We start from the raw sequence: 20345 nt of genomic DNA, 5'->3' as shown, positions 1-20345 counted from the left end.
GGCTCCATGTCACTACAAATAAATTAGCCGTAAGTGTTATGAACAGGCGCTGGCCAATCAGAACATGAGAACTGCAGCAGAGTAGAGCAACGGAGAAACATATGAAGTGTTTATTTGTCGCAAGTGCATTACCCCAGGATATATTTATTCTAATAAAGGCAAGGTCATTATGTTCGAGAGTCGGGACCAGCTTGCTACACTTAAGTGGCACTTCCTGAGCGCACATTATATATCAGAACAATGCACAACCGATCTCAGCCCTGGGTAGGACGAGAGGAAAGCTGCTTGAGGTCACACCCCTGGTTGATAAAACAACAACACCATTGCAATATCCTTTTGTATAATGTACAGTATATCTGCATAATCTGCCTACACTTGGCTCACAAGAAGCTGCTTTGCATAACACAGGAACGCTGACTTTTGCTCTTTAGTAGGCTGAGTCTTAGTAGGCGCTTAGAATCTTTGGAGACCTGCAAGAGAATTGTATCATTAATCATTTGATTTGGACATTATTATATCAACTTCAGCAAAGGGTTTTTGAGATTTGACAGTCAAAAGAACCATAAGCTTGTGAAGGTGTTCAAATAGTCCAAGAAGGAAGTTGTTGAAGTTTCCACTATTAGTTGGCTAGTAAAAAGGAGAAAGAAAGTTGGGATCCAATATAAATAGCCCTCAGCCGAGGTGCAAACTACAATTAAATACAAAATATATGGATAACCCCCCCCCAAAAAAAAGTGTTCTGAACAAGTAAGAGAGCCTAACGTGTTTCGTACCTAATGGGAGCACTTATTTAGCCAAGAAACGCATTAGACTCTCTATGTCCAAATAAAATTCTGTTTTTACTTTTATAATGACTTGTTTGAAACACCTTTTCATTTGGTATCCATGTTTATAGCATTTAATTGATAGTCAAAAGGACCGGCATCATCTTAACAAGGGAATGCTACACAAAAACTTTTTGGGGTCCTAAAATTGCATTCCAATGTACATTCATTACACATTTTTGGTTTGCTTTTGAAAGTAGTATTGTCTGGCTGTTTCTATTCTGAACACTGCTGCTTCTGATTCCTGAAACAATGCCGCAGAAGCAAGTTCATCTGCCAAGCCGGTAAAGGAATGAAGGTCTACTATATGGCTGACGAATCAGAGAACAGAATGGGAGAAACAGACGCTGCTTTTAGTGATGGGCGAATTGATTCACCAGGCGCGAATTCCCGCGATTCGCCGCCGCCGATGAATAAATTTGCGAAACCGCATCGAAAATTCACCTGCATAAAAAAAATGGACGCCACCACATTTTCGCCAGCGAATTTGCACCGGCGTCCAAAAAACGGACGCCAGCGTCAAAACTGGAAATGGTGAAAAATTCAAGAAACGGCGCCGGCGTCTCGTTTTTGAAGCCGGCGCTGTTTCTTGAATTTTTCACCATTTCGCGAATTTTGCAGGAAATTCGCAATTTTTCGGCGAAGCCAAACGCCCCAAATTAGCCCATCACTAGCTGCTTTCAATAACAATTTAGAGAAAAAACACTTTGGATAATGCAGTGGATGCAACTTGGGCACCAATCAGCTCCAAGTAGTGATGAGTGAATTCTAGCACCAGGCATGGATTTGCAGCAAGTTTCTGCATTGTGGCATATGGGAATTTTCTTGTGAAATTGCGGCAAAAATTTGTCGCCATAAGAAAAAACACCCATTGATTATAATGCATTTAAACGAATAACGTTTTTGAGACAAAAAACATTGCTACAAGAAAAACACCCATCAGGGGGGCAACTGCAGGTATGTGTTCTCCATTCAGTGCAAAAGTATTTGGCAATTCATTTTGTGTGCAGGGCAGGGTACAAATATATGGTAGATTGTGACTATATTTTGCACTCTGCCTTGCACTGTTCACCATAGATACCAGAGAAGAGCTCTAAAACACTATTGTTGTTGACTACAACCTATTAAGAGTTTTTTTTTCTCTTTAAAACCAATTGTTCCTGATCATTTACATTTTTTTGCACTTTGATTTTTTCACTTGATGAGGAACCAAAAGACTTTTGAATGCTTGTAATAACTAACAGTTATATGTTAGTCCTATAAAACATACCGTATTACATATTCCTCCCACACATTTTATATACATCATGGGGGCACCTCAGGGTCATTTTTTTCATTCTGATCCATCTGAAATCTCAGAATCCCTGGGCTTCTGCCACTCTTTATATAATAAAACAACACAAAGCTCTGAATACTGTATATCCCAATAATGACGCTGAATAATTCATCCCAGACTCTTATAATGCAGCAAATCTTTCTACGTACTTGATCATTTTGTTTCATTGTTTAATTCCAAGGTGTAAAACTCCAAAAGTGTGATTCATCACTATTCTCCCAGGGCTGCTCTGCAAATATCAAGATATCAAATATCAGTGTTTTGTGAATGCAATGATGGCTCCAGGGAACTTGGAGTTCCTGGACTCCAAGATGGACTTTCAAGATGATGCCACTGAGTGTGTCATTGTTATGGTTTGCACCCTAAATTCAGAACCAATGCTAAGAACTCTGTTCTTGGCTCTTGCTTCCGCCTTTAAAAACCGCCTTTCACCTCGGGAGGAGCCCTCGGCTAATCAGATATCGCCAGGTCTTATTAAGAGAGGTGCAAAGCGAGGGGTTCTGAACAAGCACAGGGGCACAACGGTAATGCAAAGTCTTATGGGCAGAAGGTCACGGTACAAGGTGTAGACAGAAAGAATAGTCAGATCAGGCTGGGTCGGGGAGGCAGAGTACAAATGGAGTCAGGCAGGCAAGGGTCAAACCAAGAGATCAATCAGAGGGGTTATCGATACAGGAGAGTCGATAACCAGGAAGGGTCAGGATTCCAGAAGTCGGGATAGTCAAAAACAGGCATGGGTCACAACAGATAATCAGAATCAAACAGCTAAACAGCACAGAAGCACAGAAGCACGAGGAACAAGATCCTATAACGGACAAGGATTAACACACAGGGATGCTCTTATATAGTGCTTGAATTTCGTGGCAAGATAACACCAGCGCGACTGCGCCTTTAAATCACACAGAGACGCACCATGCGTGCCCTAAGGAACAGGCGTCTGAGGGGAGAAAGACCCTGCCGAGAGTGCGGCGGGCGTCCCCGCCGGCCAACTAGACCACCAGGGTGAGTAACTCTCACAGTCATCTTCCTTCTCAACTGCTATAAGCATGAGAAAGAATTTTAACCAGTTGATGAATATTTCTATGTATTATTGTAAAGGGTACCTGAACCTTAGTTGCATTACTATTTTCTCCACAACTTAAAGGGTACAGTAGGATATTGGTTTCCTATCAAGCATAGTCATTGGGTTTGAAAGAAATGTGTGGCTTTTGGAACCTCTGAAACTTAGCTGTATAATCATGTTAAGTAAAATAACATTTTACTAAGAGAAAACAATATGGCTGATTCTACTCACGTGTATGAAGCCAGATATATTATTAGTACACTGGATGGGCATGCCTGATTTCCATTGGAGCAGAGTATGTGAGCATGCCCAGTAGGCAGTGCTTTGAAGTCTTCACAGTCAGAGAGAGACGGAGAGTAGTGATGGACGAAAAATTTGGCAGGCATGGATTTGCAGAGAATTTCCGCATTTCGCCACCCGTGAAGGTTTTCACAAAACTGTTTTGAAAATTCACAGATGTAAAATCTGCCACGACAAAAAAAATTGCCATGGGTCAAAATTGCTGCATTTTGACACCCATTGACTTCAATGACTGTTTTGAGTACTTTTAGGAGATTTTAAAGGCTCGTAATTCTAATCAACCACCATCGTAAAACTCCAGGCACCAATTAATATTATGCTGGAAATATAGTGTCTCTGTTGTCTGAGTAAAATACAGTGAGCTTTCATTTTTGACAATTGTATGTAGTATAGAATTCATGGCATCTGTATATCTAGGTGCAGACAAGTCACATGACGGTGGGTTGCGGAGACAGACAAAACATGACTTGCTCCACCAGGGACATCTCTGTCCTAAATGCCAATGATTTTCTGTCACCTGCAAGATGATGCTATGGAAATATCAATATACTTATGGGTAAGAGGCCCTCTGAGGACTCATAGAGCTGCAGCTAATTAACTGATCATTTTTCAGACGATAAACTAAGGCTTTTTTTATAGAGCAACATGGATGGTTTTGTATAGGAAGCAAGGGATATACAGCCCAACGTACATTTCCCATGACATGAGGAATATTTACAAGGTGGTCAGTGTTACATATTATACATGATTGTGATATTACTGAAGGAAGAAAGGAAAAATGGTACAGTTCAGTGTTATTAGTTATTACAAGATCCAAAAGAGAGTTATTCCTAGTAGGTTCTTGAATGAGCTGGAATAAAAAGTTGTCATTCAGCATATTTACAAACCTACTTTTCTGTCTTAGCAACCCCATTGTCCCGGTCAATGTCTGGATAATTGAAGTCACCCATAGTAATGACATAGTTGTGAAGCCCCTTCTATTTGTAAGAGTAGCTGGGCTTCATACTCGTCACTTATACGAGGTGGTTTATAGCATATACCAATGATAATTTTCTTTGTAACCTTCTGCTCAGTCAAAATCTCTACCCAGAGGGATTCTACACCCTCACCAGTGAAAGCTATGGTTATTTCTTTAGCGCATGGCTTTAATTCAGGCTTTACATACAAACACACTCCTCCACCCTTTTTAATCCCTCTGTCCCTCCTAAAAAGGGTGTAACCATTTAAATTCACAGTCCAGTCACATGTTTCATCCCACCAGGTCTCAGTAATATGAATTATGTCATCATTTTTAAAACATGCAATTTATTCAAGGTCTCCCATTTTACCCGACAACCTCTGTACATTTGCCAGCATACAGCAGAGGTTACTACTTTTACAAAAAGGAAAGAAGGAATGGAAGGACTTTAAGTAGGTACAGAAAGAAATTATGAAAGGACATTAGAGTTTTCCAAAAAGAAACTTCGATTTTTCAAAGTCCACCAATCGACTCCAAATAGGTTCTAGGAGGTCCCCCCATAGGCTTAAACAGCAGTTTGGCAGGTTTTAGATGGTGAATGGTTGAAGTCAAAATTTTAAAGAGTCAGTACATGATAAATTTTGAAATTCAAATTTTCTATTTCTTTTCAAATTTGACTCGAATTCGGACTATTCCCTAGTCAAAGTACAAAAAAAATAGCTCGAAATTCAAAGTTTTTTCAATTGAAAATTCACCTCGACATTTAATAAATCTGCCCCTTAATGATGGGTGAATCTGTCCCGGTTTACTTCACCAAAAAATGGGTGAAACAAATTTGTGAAACGCAGTGAAGTTGATGATCATTCTTTTGCATGACTTTTTCCAAGCTGTGCAACTGTGCAACGAATTTCCAGGTAAACTTAACATCTAAGCAAGACTCATGGAAAATAGCAGAATAGTTAGTTTCGCCAAAAACCCAATCTTTTTTTTTTTGCCTTAACGTAAAATCAATCTATAGAGTGACTGGAGTCCCTGTTTGGATTAGTACCAAACACATCTCATTATGCATTTCACACTGAAAATTACATAGAATGTCTAAAAAGACCATGATGTTTTTCTCATTATTGTCAATGGGGAAACATTGCCGTCTGTTTAATGGGCTCATGAACCCCAGATATGCCAATAAGATCACTGCACATAATAATGATCACTACATTAGTTGAAAAAATTGCACCAACAGAACACCCCAAACTTTTCATCTCTCCTAGTGCTCCCATGTTGCTTGCCCTACACTAGCTCTTTCTGCTTGGATTAAAGTTCAGCAAAAAATATAGTTCCCTTTGCTTTTTTTTGAATAAGACAGGCAAGCAGGCCCTTTGTGGCCATAGTGGTCCTCCAAGATCATTGGCCCACTAAGATTTTTCCAGCATCCTATTGGACAAGTCCAGCACATTCTGTTCCTAATTTTACTCTAAAGCACTTGCCAATACATGTGGGTACTGTTCCACCATTTGAATAATAAGTCAAGGCTATGCGCAAAGTTTCAGACTGGCAACCATTATTGATATCCTGTTGCCTCTCTCAGGCTTCCGAGCACATAACAGACTCTCAAGCAGGTGTCAATGATGAAACACGTGCTCATAAAGAACAATATGACAATAATAATGAAAAGAAATTCGTGTTCAGAAGAGAATATAACTCCCAGATAGGCATATGCATTCGTTTTTTGTTTCCAATCTAAAGGTTTCCAAAGCCAAGATCAGCCTTATATAGAAAGGCTATAAGGGATGCACCGAATCCAGGATTCGGTTCGGGATTCGGCCAAGATTCAGTCTTTTTCAACAGGATTCGGATTCGGCCCGAATACTTGTGCCTGGCCAAACCGAATCTGAATCCTAATTTGCATATGTAAATTGTGGGGAGGGCAGGATTTCACATGACTTTTTGTTACAAAACAAGGAAGCAAACCAATTTTTTCCACTTCTACCATTCCCGTACTAATTTGCATATGCAAATTAGGATTCGGTTCGGTATTCGGCCGAATCTTCCAAGATGGATTTGGGGTTTCGGCCAAATCCAAAATAGGGGATTCGGTGCATCCCTAAGAAAGACTGTTAAATTTCAGCTATAAGATATAATATCTTTTATCCAAACATTGGGCACTAAATGGAGAACCATTCATAAGGTAAGCGCCTATGAGTAAGGAATGTGTGTGATAATTAATCTGATCCAGATGAATAGATGTTTCCATTAGCTCTCTTGACCTCTTTGTTAGTTTTTAATTAGTTGCCTGTGCGTCACAAGCACAATTGACCAGATGTTCACCCAGATACAAAATTGCTATAAACCTACATCCATACTGAGGGGGACAGGCCATGCCGTACTAAATACTCTCGAGATTATTTTTCATGCTGAGAGTATTGTTTATGTGGATCCCCCACAAATAAAATTTTCTATCCATGTTTGGGAGATGTTGAGTTACAGAAGAGATAGAGTATGGTCACCCTGTCTTCTTGTTTCATGGCTGTTCCTTTTAGCAAAGAACATTTGTGCTGATAGCAAAGTTGTGTTAGTGTTATGAAAGCTACAGTATATCAGGGGTTGGGGGGGGGGGAAATGAAGTTAATACTGACGAAAAGAAAAAATTCTGCAAAACAATCTGTGAACTGTTTGCTCATTTCTTCTCACACCTTATGTCCAATTTAATAGAATTCAAGATGTGAAGGAAAAACAGACTCAATATGCTCCTCTTTACATGCACCATTTGCTTTGTTGTTGTGCAGACAGATTTTATTATTTCTACACTGATTTTAAGGTTTCCCCATTTTACACTGTTACACAATCCATTTCCCTGACATTTAACACCATTTAAAACCTTTTTTTTCTGGTTCACTGAAACTTAAAATGGGGGTTCTATTGTACAGTATCATAAATATGGCCCAACTAGTTTAGTAGCAAGGAAGAAGAGAGGATACACTGGTTTGTAGATATAGAATGATGACCATCATGTAGGACAAACATATCTGTATGTGCAAGGGAAATCACCTGCATATCGAAATCAGGACTGAAAGAAGGTATGAACTGGTGGACGTGGCAGTGAAAGGAAGGAGGTATTCAATATAATGGTGATGAAGGAAGGACGTGTTATAATAGAAATAAGGGGGCATAAAATAGGAGGGAGAAGAGATGTAAGACAAATGAAGGAAAGAAATAATAATCAGCATAATAATATTGAATCATAGTGATCATAAAAACAAAGAAGGGTTAACATTAGAAGGGGGAACACAGAAGCTTATCAGAGGACAAATATTTTGGTGTGGACCCAAAATATAAGGGGTCATATACTATTGCCCCAAATGCAAGGGCACAAAAGCATCTGGGTTAGTCGTCATTCTTGCATGGAGGTTCTGGCTGCACTTTGCACCTAATGCTGGTTTGGAAATCCAGTGCTAGGTGTATAGCATAATGCCGGTGGGTACAAGACAGTTTTGTCCTTACCACCTACCACAAGATTGCTACCATGTCTCCTTCCATATGTCCCTCATGAAAACAGCACTATCAAACATAGGCATTGCTGTATTCATGGGTGGAGCTGAAGGACCTTTGGCCAGACACTAATAGTGGGGCAGGACATATGAAAAACATGACTACGCCTCATGTTTTTGCACATTACATCTTGCCCAACCACCAGTAAATGACCCGTTTAAAGTTTCCAAGATCCATGACATCTCATTAAGACTTTCTAAAGTTAAATCACGAATGGTGTGCTTGGTGAGTCCAAATGAATTTTCAGTTGCACAAAACCCTCTTTTTCAAGATCATATGTATTATGTGTATTACTGCGGTGCAGGGTCTCCTAGACATATGGCAACAACCCAAGATACTTGCACTGTAGAAGTGGAGACCACCCACATTATTTAAGTTCTTGGTGCACAAAGCTTGGTGACTAAAGATTTGGCAGGTGCAGGTGGATCACCCTCAAATGTACCAGTTGTAAAAATAACCCTTGTTGAAACACCTTGTACTCTTGGCATCCCCCCTGCAGTAATACAAATATTAGCATGAGTGAGTTGAGTGAGAGAGTTGTACCAACCCTCTCCAGCAAACGAATCTTCCGCAGGGTCTGCTTCTTCTATAGTTCTGCCACTGATTAGTGGATGTTACAATGGTGTTCCCTTTCTACCTTCCTGGTTCTTTCAACCAACCTATGACCACATTTAATGTCCTTTGTTCACAGAAATAGGGGTAGAAATAATTGGAAACAGGACCCTGCCCTGTAGAACTAAGAATCAAATAAATTTTGATTTGACCTTAATTATCATGTGCTGTAATGAACCCATCAGAAGAACTTCTGAGAGGAACCCCACATGTTGGAGAAAGATAGATGCAAACAAAATACTGGAATTGAAACCCAACCACAGCTTATCAACCTAGACTGCAAGCGTTTAACGTAAAAAGAATCCAACAGCCGTGTATATCTTTTCAAACTATGTTTTTACCCTTGGATTCCCTTCTTGGGAGAAAGGTTTGCAACCCCCTTTTGTAGGCATCTACTGCACCTGCTAGCATAAAACAGAATTCAGCACATCTTCTGCTGTAATTACAAAGCATGCTTTCAACTGAAGGCATATCCACCTTTCCTCTAAGTGCATTAAAATGTTTAGGGCATTGATCTTATGAAGATAAGCTCTTGTTTAACATGAAAGCTGCTGGCATAGAAGGACAAAAAACTGTCAGTTGTTCACTGTGGTGTAAAATCTAAGGCTTTGGTGGTAAAGCAACATCTTAAAAACATACAGTGAGGATATTGCTTAAAATTCCTTTTATTTGTAGCCTAGTTTTAATGGAATCCATTGTGTGTATTTTGTCTAGACCCCCTGTCTAGAAACCATGATTTAGATTGACACCATTTTTACAGACAAGCTAGTGTTCCATGTTTCTTTCCATATCCTCTATTGGCTGTTTACTGCCTCTATCCCTATATATTAGGCACCTAGATATTGCTACCAAATCCTATTTTTTTAGGGGAAATGAGATCAGAGTAGGACACAACGCCCAACTCTCCTGTTCCCTAATTCTTTTCATATTAGGCTTTAACTGCTGCTACTAATCAATACTGGTATCTACTGAAGAATTAAGCTAGGTGAACTTTGGCACCAGTTAAAGTTTATGGATCTATCCTCTTCAACATTGTTGTTATAACGTTGAGTGTTATTATCATGCAAATCAGTGAGGGCACGTCATGTCACCTTTCTAGGCTCCATTTATCAACCTGATTTACATTTTGGTAGTCTTTCATTTCACATTACTACTGCAGCTAATAATACTACTCCTTATGATTGCTCTTGCTGCACTTTTAAATGTCTTCACCTCACCCTATGGTACAGCATTGTGAAAGACTTATTTCTTTATGTACAAATAAGGGTATTTCAATCAGTGATGTTGGGCTGGACAAATATATTGAGTTGCATCACATCAGTTTTGCATCGCTTGACCTTGGAAAAATAAATTCCCGTCATGTACCAGAGGGATTAGCAAATGTTCCATTTTCCAGATCCTGCTCTATTACTTTGATGAGCAATTAAAATGCTAATTAAAAAACAATCCGAAACTCAATACTCAGAAGGTTATGAAATAATAGGATCTCACCAACTTACTGCAATTGCTCAAGATGAGAAGGTTGCAAAGCATATGAGAAGGTACGTGAATTCCTGATACAATTATCTCTAATACTACTGAGTTACCTTTAAACTGATATTTTAATCTATTCATTTGTTTATTAATTATGTTGCTGCTTTGATAATCTCTGGCTGCTTTAATCCCATAATTTTTGATTTAAGGGGCACTCAATCAATAGTGTGGCGGTGAATCTAACAGCAGTTCAGCTCCAACAGGACTTCATTAATGCTGAAGGATTGAAAGGAAAAAATGCAGCTGTAGTAAATGTACCGGCTATGTGATTGCATTTAGCAAAAGTCTAGATATTTTAAAGTTATGATGTCTTTGCAGAATTTAAGATATTTAAAATATATGCCTATTATGTAACTGGTAATTGTGTGATCTCTCTCCTGACCCATTGCATTTTACAATAGACCTACAAAACTTGCTGTTCCAGAGGACAGAAACTAAATATTTCATTGATTATTGCTTTACTCTAAGAAACAAGTATTCATTTTCAGATATATTAAATGAGGACTAGACAATATTTTTTTATATATTTTATCTGTTACCCACAATTTAGGATTACACTGCTCCTGGCATTAACAACTGCTATGGGCTCCTAAATACTTTATCCTGAGTTAATGCCTGATTTAACTACATCAAGCTCTTCCATAGTATTGTGAACTAGGACAGCCTGTTACAACCCACTACTAGACTCTTTCCTATTTATCTATCAGAGGTGGCCTGTGTCAATTACAAAGAGGACTTACATGCTGGACAAATGTCACCAGTTTTAGAAGCGTCTCAGCAGAGTTACCAGCAATGTTACTAGAGGGGGGCGGGCCCCTCCGTATGCCCGGAATCAGCCCGGAATTCGAGCTGCCGGTGGGCCCTGAGGGGGTGTGGGCCCTGGCCCAACAACACCCCCTGCAACCCCTGCATCAATTTTGATGCATCGCCTGAAATTAAGTCAAGTGCATCCCCCCTGGTAACCCTAGTGATGGCCAATTCTGACCCTTTTCTCTCCTATAAAAATTCTGAAAAATTTGGCAAACGCATTGAAGTCCATGAGCGACAATTTTTTGATGTGCAACGAATTTTGTTTTCACTCATTGGTGTCTATGGGCATCTTTTTCACGGGAAACCTGACAAAAAAATTCGCTAATCACTAGTGACCGCAATAGTGTTGGAATCATGCAAAGAATGGCATTTTGGATGAGAAACATTGTGATTGTGCTCCAAATTAGCCCACAGCAGTTAAAGTTACAAATGATCTCTAAAGTGTTTTTTCCAGAATTAAGGGGTATATTTATCAAAGGTCAAATATGAGTGGTTTTAGAAGTTTTAGAAACCACGATTATACACTGTTTCTCTAAAATCACAAATGCCATGGAGGTTTTTAACAGAAATAAAACTTATGAATGGAAAAAACACTGGCAGATGCCATAAGAGATACGAAAACATAAAAATATGAGATTTTTAAACAACTTCTAATAGTCCACATTGATTAAATATGGTCCAACAGGATTAGGGTTGCTCTCATTGACTTCTATTGGACCTCAGCAACTTTTGCATGGCTAATTTTTATTTTTTTTGTGGTTTTTACACTTAATACATTCTAGAATTTTAAAGAAATAAAGAAAAAACACCCATTTTTTAGAGATTTCTGAAAAAAATGCTGTGTGTTGGTAAATAGGCCACTTAGTGTTATAACAGACACCTGCTACGTAATGTTGCCAACTCTATAAATACATGTTAATAATAATAATAATAATAACCTGTTAGGGGTGCAAATTACCATTACTTTTGACAAATCACAACCTAGTTAGAGTGCATGTTTTTCTTAATGCATTTGGGTACAAGTGGTGTCACTTCTAGCAATCACCATCCATTACTGAAACAGTGTGTTCTTCACTTCCAAGGGAACCCTAAGATCGCAATCAGGTTTAGGCAACCATTGATTCCATTATGTTCATAATGGAGGACACTTCATCAGAGCAGCCTAACTTCATATGAAGAGCAGGAGACACAATGGATGGAAAGCATTGTTTGACATCTTTAAACTTTCCAAGCCAACCAGAACATAAGAGTGGGCTGCAACTTAGAGGATCCACCCTTATTCTGACCTCTTCTTATGACCTAACCCTGTAGGTGTTAATAAATTTGCAGATGATATAGATGGTGTATTATTGATGGCAACAGGTAATTCAACCCATGGTACTATAGATCCCCCTTATAAACTTCTTGCCTGGGGTTGGAGAAATGATTCATTGTCACCTTTCATTCCAATAACCATTTCCAAAAAATACTCCCAGACTATGAGTTGTTTTTAACCAACATGCTAACTGTACCTTTTATCAACAATTAAAATGTTTATTCTCAACAAATCCCTAATTTACCCCAACTAATCAATCAGGAAAAAAATGTATAGTGTCTGGAATATTATGTTAGATAAATTACCATGGTTGCGCAGTTGTTGGCTATGTTTGGAACTTTCTATCCTAGCACTGAGACCTTGTTAAGTGTAAGAAGAAATACAGACATAACAACTTTCCCTTAAATGGAACCCATCAATTTCAATGACATTTGCAGATGGTTTAACAGTTTATTTAATCATCAGTTACCTAGGTAACTACAGTAATTGCTACCCTAGCAAAGATATGTTGTTACATTTCTGTCTGATTCTAGAATGATCACAAAGTCTCTTTTTCTCCCTGTAACTCTACTAATCCTAAACCTACAGGCCAAAGAACTAATTCTTATTTTGTTATTATTATTGCAATAATCATCAAGCCATCCATTCCAGAATAACATTGCTGAGCAACAATTATTACTATTACTATTCACTGTGTCTTTAATTATTGCTAAACAACATAATAACAATTAACAGCTTTAAGCTAATACAGGTATAGGACTTTTTATTCAGAATGCTCGGGACCTGGATTTTTCATACCTTAAGTCTCCTGAATAATCATGTAAACATTAAACCCAATAGTCTGGGTTTCATTCAAATAAGGATTAATTATTTCTTAGTTGGGCTCAAGTACAAGGTTCTGTTATATTACTACAGAGAAATAGGAAATCATTTTTAAAAATGTGGATTATTTGGATAATATGGAGTCTATTGGAGACGGACTTTCCATAATTCAGAGCTTTCTGAATAAGGGCTTTCCAGAGAACAGATCCCATACCTGTATAGTTAATAATAATAAAGAATTTTATATCTACATATATAGCTTAGTGTGTTATTATAAATAAATGTTTTGGATGATGGCGATCCATGTATCCATATATGAAAGAGACAGTATATACTTATTTTCAAAATTGGCTGAATGTGCCAAACATAGTTTTGCCTACTGTTCTAATTAAGATATAGCTATGGCTTTTGCTATTTCTGGCACTAAAGAAAATGTAACCAGTTTCACTGTAGCACTTCCTGGTTCTAAAGAGCAGAAGAGGAGCTAAACAAACTAATTACCAGTCCACAGAAAAGCCCTTCGATAATAAGCTGCTAAGAGGCTGCAGCTTGGGGCAGGGAGTGGTTTGTTTGTTCATTGAGAGATAAGGAACCGTGAACAAACAACCTGCTTAGAAATGGAGAAAGGGGAGAAAGTTCAATGAAAATAAATCACAATAAGTTTATAATAGTGCAAAACGTGTGTGGGGGAATGTGAGTACAAAGTACTCGAAAAGAACCCAAAAAAGAATATATATCCTTGCATCTTATTTCTGCTGGTCCTTGAAATGTTCAGGACAGAAGGAGGTCTCTGCTTCATGTGTGATCCCCCCTACTTCAGATGTAATTTTGTCCTATGCCACTAAATCTGCTCATTAAAGTCATGTAACTCATCTACATTTTCTCCCTTCATTGTTCTTCTTTGACTTTTCCTTGTTTCACATTAGATTCATTCCTCCTGGGATTTCTGTCCTTCTGTAAAAGACTTTGTTACATTAGAGGAGTTTCTGTATCTAATTCCCTAAAAGGATCATGAGTCAGACTGTGCGCTATTGCACTTGGCTGGAGGTGACTTAACATTGTCTGACAAGGATATCTGAAGCAGATAGATTCTTTAAACGTAATTTCTTTGAAATATATAAATCCATTTAAGGGAATTGCTTAAATGGTGCACAATCCTTCTGTAACAGTGCTACCACTTCCAAATGTGGACCACAACATCCAACATACAATTGCTGCATCCATTATACTGTATAGACGTTTGGTACTAATATCTCACCATGGTCTACCTACCACATCAGTCCATGTAAACAGATCATAATCATAGCTATTCTTATTGAAACCAAGGCTGTCTCTTGTATCATTATATTTCAGTGTATAGTGTGTGATATTTTCTCCAAATGTTTCAAGGGTTGAATTGTGGTAGGAGCTGTTGTCCTGTTACATGGGACGTGGACTCTTAAAGCAAAACTGCAAATCAACACACACAAAAAGTTTCTTGGGTCCATAAATACACTTAATAAAGTGGGATCCTTGAGATGAGAATCCAATTGAAGGTCAGATCATAAACCTAGCTATTCTCATTGAAGCCAAGGCTGTCTCTTGTATTATTCTATTTCAGTCTAGAGTATGTGATAGTTTCCTCCAACTGTTTCAAGGGTTGAATCATGGTAGGAGCTGATATCCTGCTACATCATGTGTAGACTCTTTCATGGGTCCATAAATACACTTAATAAAGTGAGATGAGATGAGGATCCAGTTGAAAGTTTGGTGTATAGTGTGTGATATTTTCTCCAAGTGTACCAAGGGTTGAATCGTGGTAGGACCTGTTGTCCTGCTATATCATGTGTGGACACCAAAAGCAGAACTGCAAAACAACATGCAGAAAAGTTGTCTTGGGTCCATAAATACACCTAATAACGTGGGATTCATAAGATGAGAATCCAGTTTAAAAGATTGGTGTATAGTGTTTGATACTTTCTCCAAGTGTAGATGAGAATCCAGTTGAAAGTCAAGATGAAAGAGCTATGAAAAAAAGCTATGAGAAAATGTAAGTGCATCAGGAATTCAGTTATACTGTAGGTCTAGGACGTCAAATAGGTATTTAATTTAATCATATTAGGTGACTTTAATATACCCGTTAACAACATTAACAACTCTTCTGTCTCTAAACTTCTTTCACTAACCTCCTCCCTAGGCTTATCTTTGTGCTCAGACTCCCCCTCTCACTCCAATGGTAATGCTCTGGATCTCATATTTACCAGACTCTGTTCAACCACCAATTTTACTAACTCACCATTTCCCCTCTCTGATCACAATATGCTCACATTTCAACTTTCACTAACTCCCTCCTCACCCCCTGCTATTCCCCAAACACATACTTACCGTGACTTGCAAGCTGTAGACGTGTCACATCTCTCTTCTTCCTTTGACCCTCTTCACTCTAATATCTCAGCCATCTCATGTCCTAATGTGGCTACCTCTGTCTACTATAGTACTCTCACCACTGCCCTAAATGAGCTTGCTCCTATAAAAACTAAACGTTCTAGACCCAAACCACTTCAACCTTGGCATACTGCTCATACAAAAGCGCTCCAAAGACACTCACGTGCACTTGAGCGTCGCTGGCGCAAATCCCGTTCAGAATCAGACTTTTGGAGCTACAAATCTGCCCTGCGCTCCTTTAACACCAGCCTCTTCCAAGCCAAACAAACATACTTTACTTCACTCATTAACTCCCTTTCTAAAAAACCAGCACAACTTTTCTCCACCTTTAACACTCTCCTTTCCCCTTCTCCACCCCCTCCATACACATCTGTCTCTGCTCAAGATATCGCTGAGCACTTCAAAAACAAAGTTGACTCTATCAGAAGGGACATTACACTACTCAACCCCCCTAGACTTCCACCACCCTCCCTCCACACTCCCCAGTCTCTCCTGTGCTCCTTCACCCCTGTCACTGATGAGGAAGTCTCAAAGCTTCTGGCCTCTTCTCACCTTACCACCTGCCCGCTTGATCCAATTCCCTCAAAACTTCTCCGCAATACCAATCCTTGTCTAATCAAAGCCTTAACTCACTTATTTAATCTTTTGCTCTCAACTGGACTGTTTCCTTCTCAACTAAAACATGCTCTTGTCACCCCCATTCTGAAAAAACCCTCTCTTGATCCCTCCAATCTTGACAACCTCTCTCTGCTACCTTTCATCTCTAAACTACTTGAGCGCCTAGTCTACAACCGACTAACCTCATTCCTCTCTGACAATAACCTGCTGGACCCCCTACAATCTGGTTTTAAGCCACAACACTCCACGGAAACTGCCCTGACTCGACTAACTAATGACCTTTTAACCGCTAAAGCCAACAATCATTTCTCACTACTAATACTGCTTGATCTCTCAGCCGCATTTGACACTTCTTACATCACCAATCGTTCCTTCAGTGTCTCCTACAATGGAGTATCATCTTCTCCCCTACCTCTTTCTGTTGGAGTTCCTCAAGGCTCTGTCCTGGGACCATTACTATTCTCCCTCTATACTTCCTCCCTTGGCAAATTAATAAATTTGTATGGTTTCCACTACCACCTCTATGCTGACGATACTCAGATCTCTCTCTCATCTCCTGATCTCAACCCGAACTCCTAACTCGCGTCTCCTCCTGCCTGTCCGCTATCTCTACCTGGATGTCGCAACGCTACCTTAAATTAAACCTCTCTAAAACTGAAATGGTTCTCTTTCCTCCAACTAACACCACTAGCATCCCCGAAGTATCCATCATAGTTAACAATTCCACTATCACCCCCTCTCCCCAGGCCCGGTGCCTTGGGGTTATCCTAGATTCTGCCCTGTCATTCACTCCTCATATCCAGGCACTTATTAAATCATGTCACTTCCACCTAAGGAACATATCCAAAATACGATCATTTATCACCCAAGACGCTGCCAAAATTCTTATTCACTCTCTCATCATATCGCGTCTAGACTACTGTAACTCTCTTTTAATTGGCCTCCCCCTCCATAGACTGTCACCTCTCCAGTTCATAATGAACACTGCTGCGAGGCTCATACACCTCAGCAACCGCTCCTCCTCTGCCTCGCCATACTGTCAATCACTGCACTGGCTTCCATTACCTTTCAGAATCAAATTCAAATTAATGACATTGACTTTCAAAGCACTTCATAACTCTGCCCCACCCTACATCTCTGAACTCATCTCTATATACTCACCCACTCGCTTACTAGGCTCCTCTACTGACCTGCTACTCAACTCTTCTCTCATTACCTCCTCACATGCTCGCATTCAAGACTTTGCAAGGGCTGCACCCCTCCTCTGGAACGCTCTCCCACGGTCTGTCCGACTTTCTCCCAACCTTTCTGCTTTCAAGAAATCTCTGAAAACGCACTTCTTTTGAGAAGCCTACCCTCACTCTGCTTAACTACCAAACGCAACACCACATACAATACCACATTTCTCACCCACTTAATTCGATCTTGCCCACTCCCACACCTTGTGTATTACTCCCTTCCCTTTAGACTGTATGCCTATGCATAGGACCTTCCTCACCTTTTTGTACCTGTATTGATTGTGATGTTTGTTACTCCATATATTCTATGTATGTAATTCATGTGATGTAGTTGTATAATCACATTTACTTTACAGTGCTACGCAATATGTTGGCGCTATATAAATACATGTTAATAATAATAATAATAATAATAATAGTAATATGTCACCCTATATAACTTTCAAGTTTGGCTTTCAGAATTATGTAAGAGAGCAAATGTCCATTTTTCTCAAATCTTGGGAAAGATAACCCCCCCTGCCACTGCTCCAAGCCCTCCCGTGGGTGCCAGGCCCACAGTTTGTGAACCACTGCCCAAGTGATTAAAATTGGCTACTTTCTAGGAATATAAAGACAACGCATTTTACTGGAAAGAACCTAGGGCTGTTTTTTCCAGCAGACCACCATGCTGCCATCTTTCTTCCAGTAGAATAGAAATAACTGGGGAAAAAGGGAAGAAGACGAGAATTCACTTTTTACCAGGTATCCCTTGGGTACAAAAAAAAAAGTAATTATAGACCATTGGGCATCACAACAAGCACTAAAGTGTCCTTCTACTTTAAAGAGAACTTGAGTGTTTATTTTAACCTGTGTGCAGCTGCAAGCCTGTTATGCATTTCTAAAGCTAATGAAGAGGTAATAACTAGTGTCTGTGTTCAGATATGCAGATTATACAGATTACTTACAGATGCAAGTAAGACTTGGAACGTGATCCTCTGTGGCCCAAAAAAGTATGGAGAAATCTGGCTTTGGTACCATATCATGAATAAATGTTATATTGTCTGTTGACTATGACATTTTTAACCCTTGTGTGCCACACAGATCAGTAATGCATTCCAGAACAATATTTTTAATGCTCTAAAAAGCCTCTGAGATGTCATGGCATTAAGAAACTGACAGCTATAGAGCTCTGAGATGGATGGCAAATGCGTCATGGAAAAGATCTACTTGACACGTTAATATTAAACTGGAATGTAACAATTCCTTCTAATTCTATGTATTCCTATATTTTTTGGTACTTCAAAGGCAGAAAGAAAATGGGGCAATTGTACCTTTGTGGCGAGGCAAATCAAAGCAAAACATGGTCCACCCCCAAACATTTTAGGAAATGATATCTCATGCATCTCCCTACAATAATGCTACTTGCAGCAGACCTCGTATACCACTGCTCTTATCTATCTATTTTCCTTTGTTGTAGTACAGAACAATCCATCAGGCCAAGGAACAGATGTAAGATTAAAAAAAAAAGACTTACACTGAATGGAAATTTCAACATTGGATACAAATCACTATGTATCCAATGTTCTCTGAGTCAAAGTCACTCACTTAATGGGTTATTTATCAAAGTCCGAATTTATGTCAATAATTTCTGCTACAAACTCCGATCAAATCCGCTTGGGTTTTTTACGCTCAAAAATCCGATTTTACGAATTTTACTTTTTTTCTGAATTTTCACCCAAAAACTGAAAACTTCGGGGTATTGCACGAAACCCAGCGCACATCAAAAAATCACTGGGACTTCTCCCATTGTAATATCAGGCAATGTCAATGTCAATTGCTTAGAAATGTTGCAACATTTTGGTTTGAGTAAAAGTTTTTGCACATTTTGCAAGTTCATGCGTCATTACTGGTATATTTAGAGGCCCATTTAGTAAAGGGTTAATTTTAGTGGCAATAATGCTTTTTAAACCCACGATTAAACTCTATGGGGCACTGTGAGGTTAAGGTTAGCCGGGATCATAAACACAGTACTGTTTTAGCACAAAAACAGGAGTTGAGGGCCACTGTAAACAGTTTTATGCAGCTTGGCTGGCTTTATTTTAAACAAGTTAAGCCCACTGGCTTCAAATTAGGAAAAAAATGTCCTGCTTCAACACCCACATTGGTGTATACAGAAATAAAAATATGCAAGCCCAGCCTTCCCAGCTCCTCACACACTCCCCCACACACTGGAAAAATCTGTTTAAATGAGCCCACCTGAGTGAAAGAAAACCTGGGCCGGCTACACAGCCTGGAACCATTCTGTCAAAAACCTGGGACAAATATAAACCGTGTCCAGGACTTTTCGAGTCAGCTAACCAGTTACAGGCATATTTACTAAAGGGCGAATTGTGAGTTTTGTTGCTGAAAATTCACCAAATTTACCAATTTACTAAAAGAAGAAGACAATTCGCCAGTGAAAAAACACAGTGCTAGAGAACTTTCGTGCCATTTCACCAGATGAATTTTTGCTCAGGCCAATGATCATTAATCCACAAATTTATCTAAAGGTGGCCATACACGGAGAGATCCGATCGTTTGGCAATGTCGCCACGAACTGACGGGATTTTTAGTCCCGTCCGATCGACATCTGGCCGACTTTCGGCCAGATATTGATCGGGGAAGCCCATCGGAGGGCCCCAATTTGCCCCATAGACTCCATTTTTTTTATTTCCTTTTTCTCTGTAATAATAAAACAGTAACTTGTACATGATCCCAACTAAGATATAATTAAACCTTATTAACAGGAAAAACCAGCCTATTGGGATTATTGTTTACATGATTTTTTTTTAGCAGATTTAAGGTATGAAGATCCAAATTACAGAAAAAATCATTATCAAGAAAACATAGGCCCCGAGTATTCTGAATTACAGGTAACATTTGTATTTTTAGCTCATGATTCTGTGTTTTTTTCTCATCTTTTTTTGT

The 20345-nt window shown here is 39.2% G+C and overlaps 1 protein-coding gene across 2 annotated transcripts in view; it reads right to left on the bottom strand.

Annotated features, from left to right (window-relative positions):
• lrrc4c.S (leucine rich repeat containing 4C S homeolog) overlaps positions 1-20345 on the bottom strand; it is a 496732-nt gene that overhangs the window by 308699 nt on the left and 167688 nt on the right. The gene's annotated exons all lie outside the window — the stretch shown is intronic.

Source organism: Xenopus laevis, chromosome 4S (assembly GCF_017654675.1).
Source record: "Xenopus laevis strain J_2021 chromosome 4S, Xenopus_laevis_v10.1, whole genome shotgun sequence".
In the NCBI taxonomy this organism is placed as follows: Eukaryota; Metazoa; Chordata; class Amphibia; order Anura; family Pipidae; genus Xenopus; species Xenopus laevis.
Note: the sequence above shows the minus strand (reverse complement) of the source record. Positions and strands in the feature narration are given on the sequence as shown.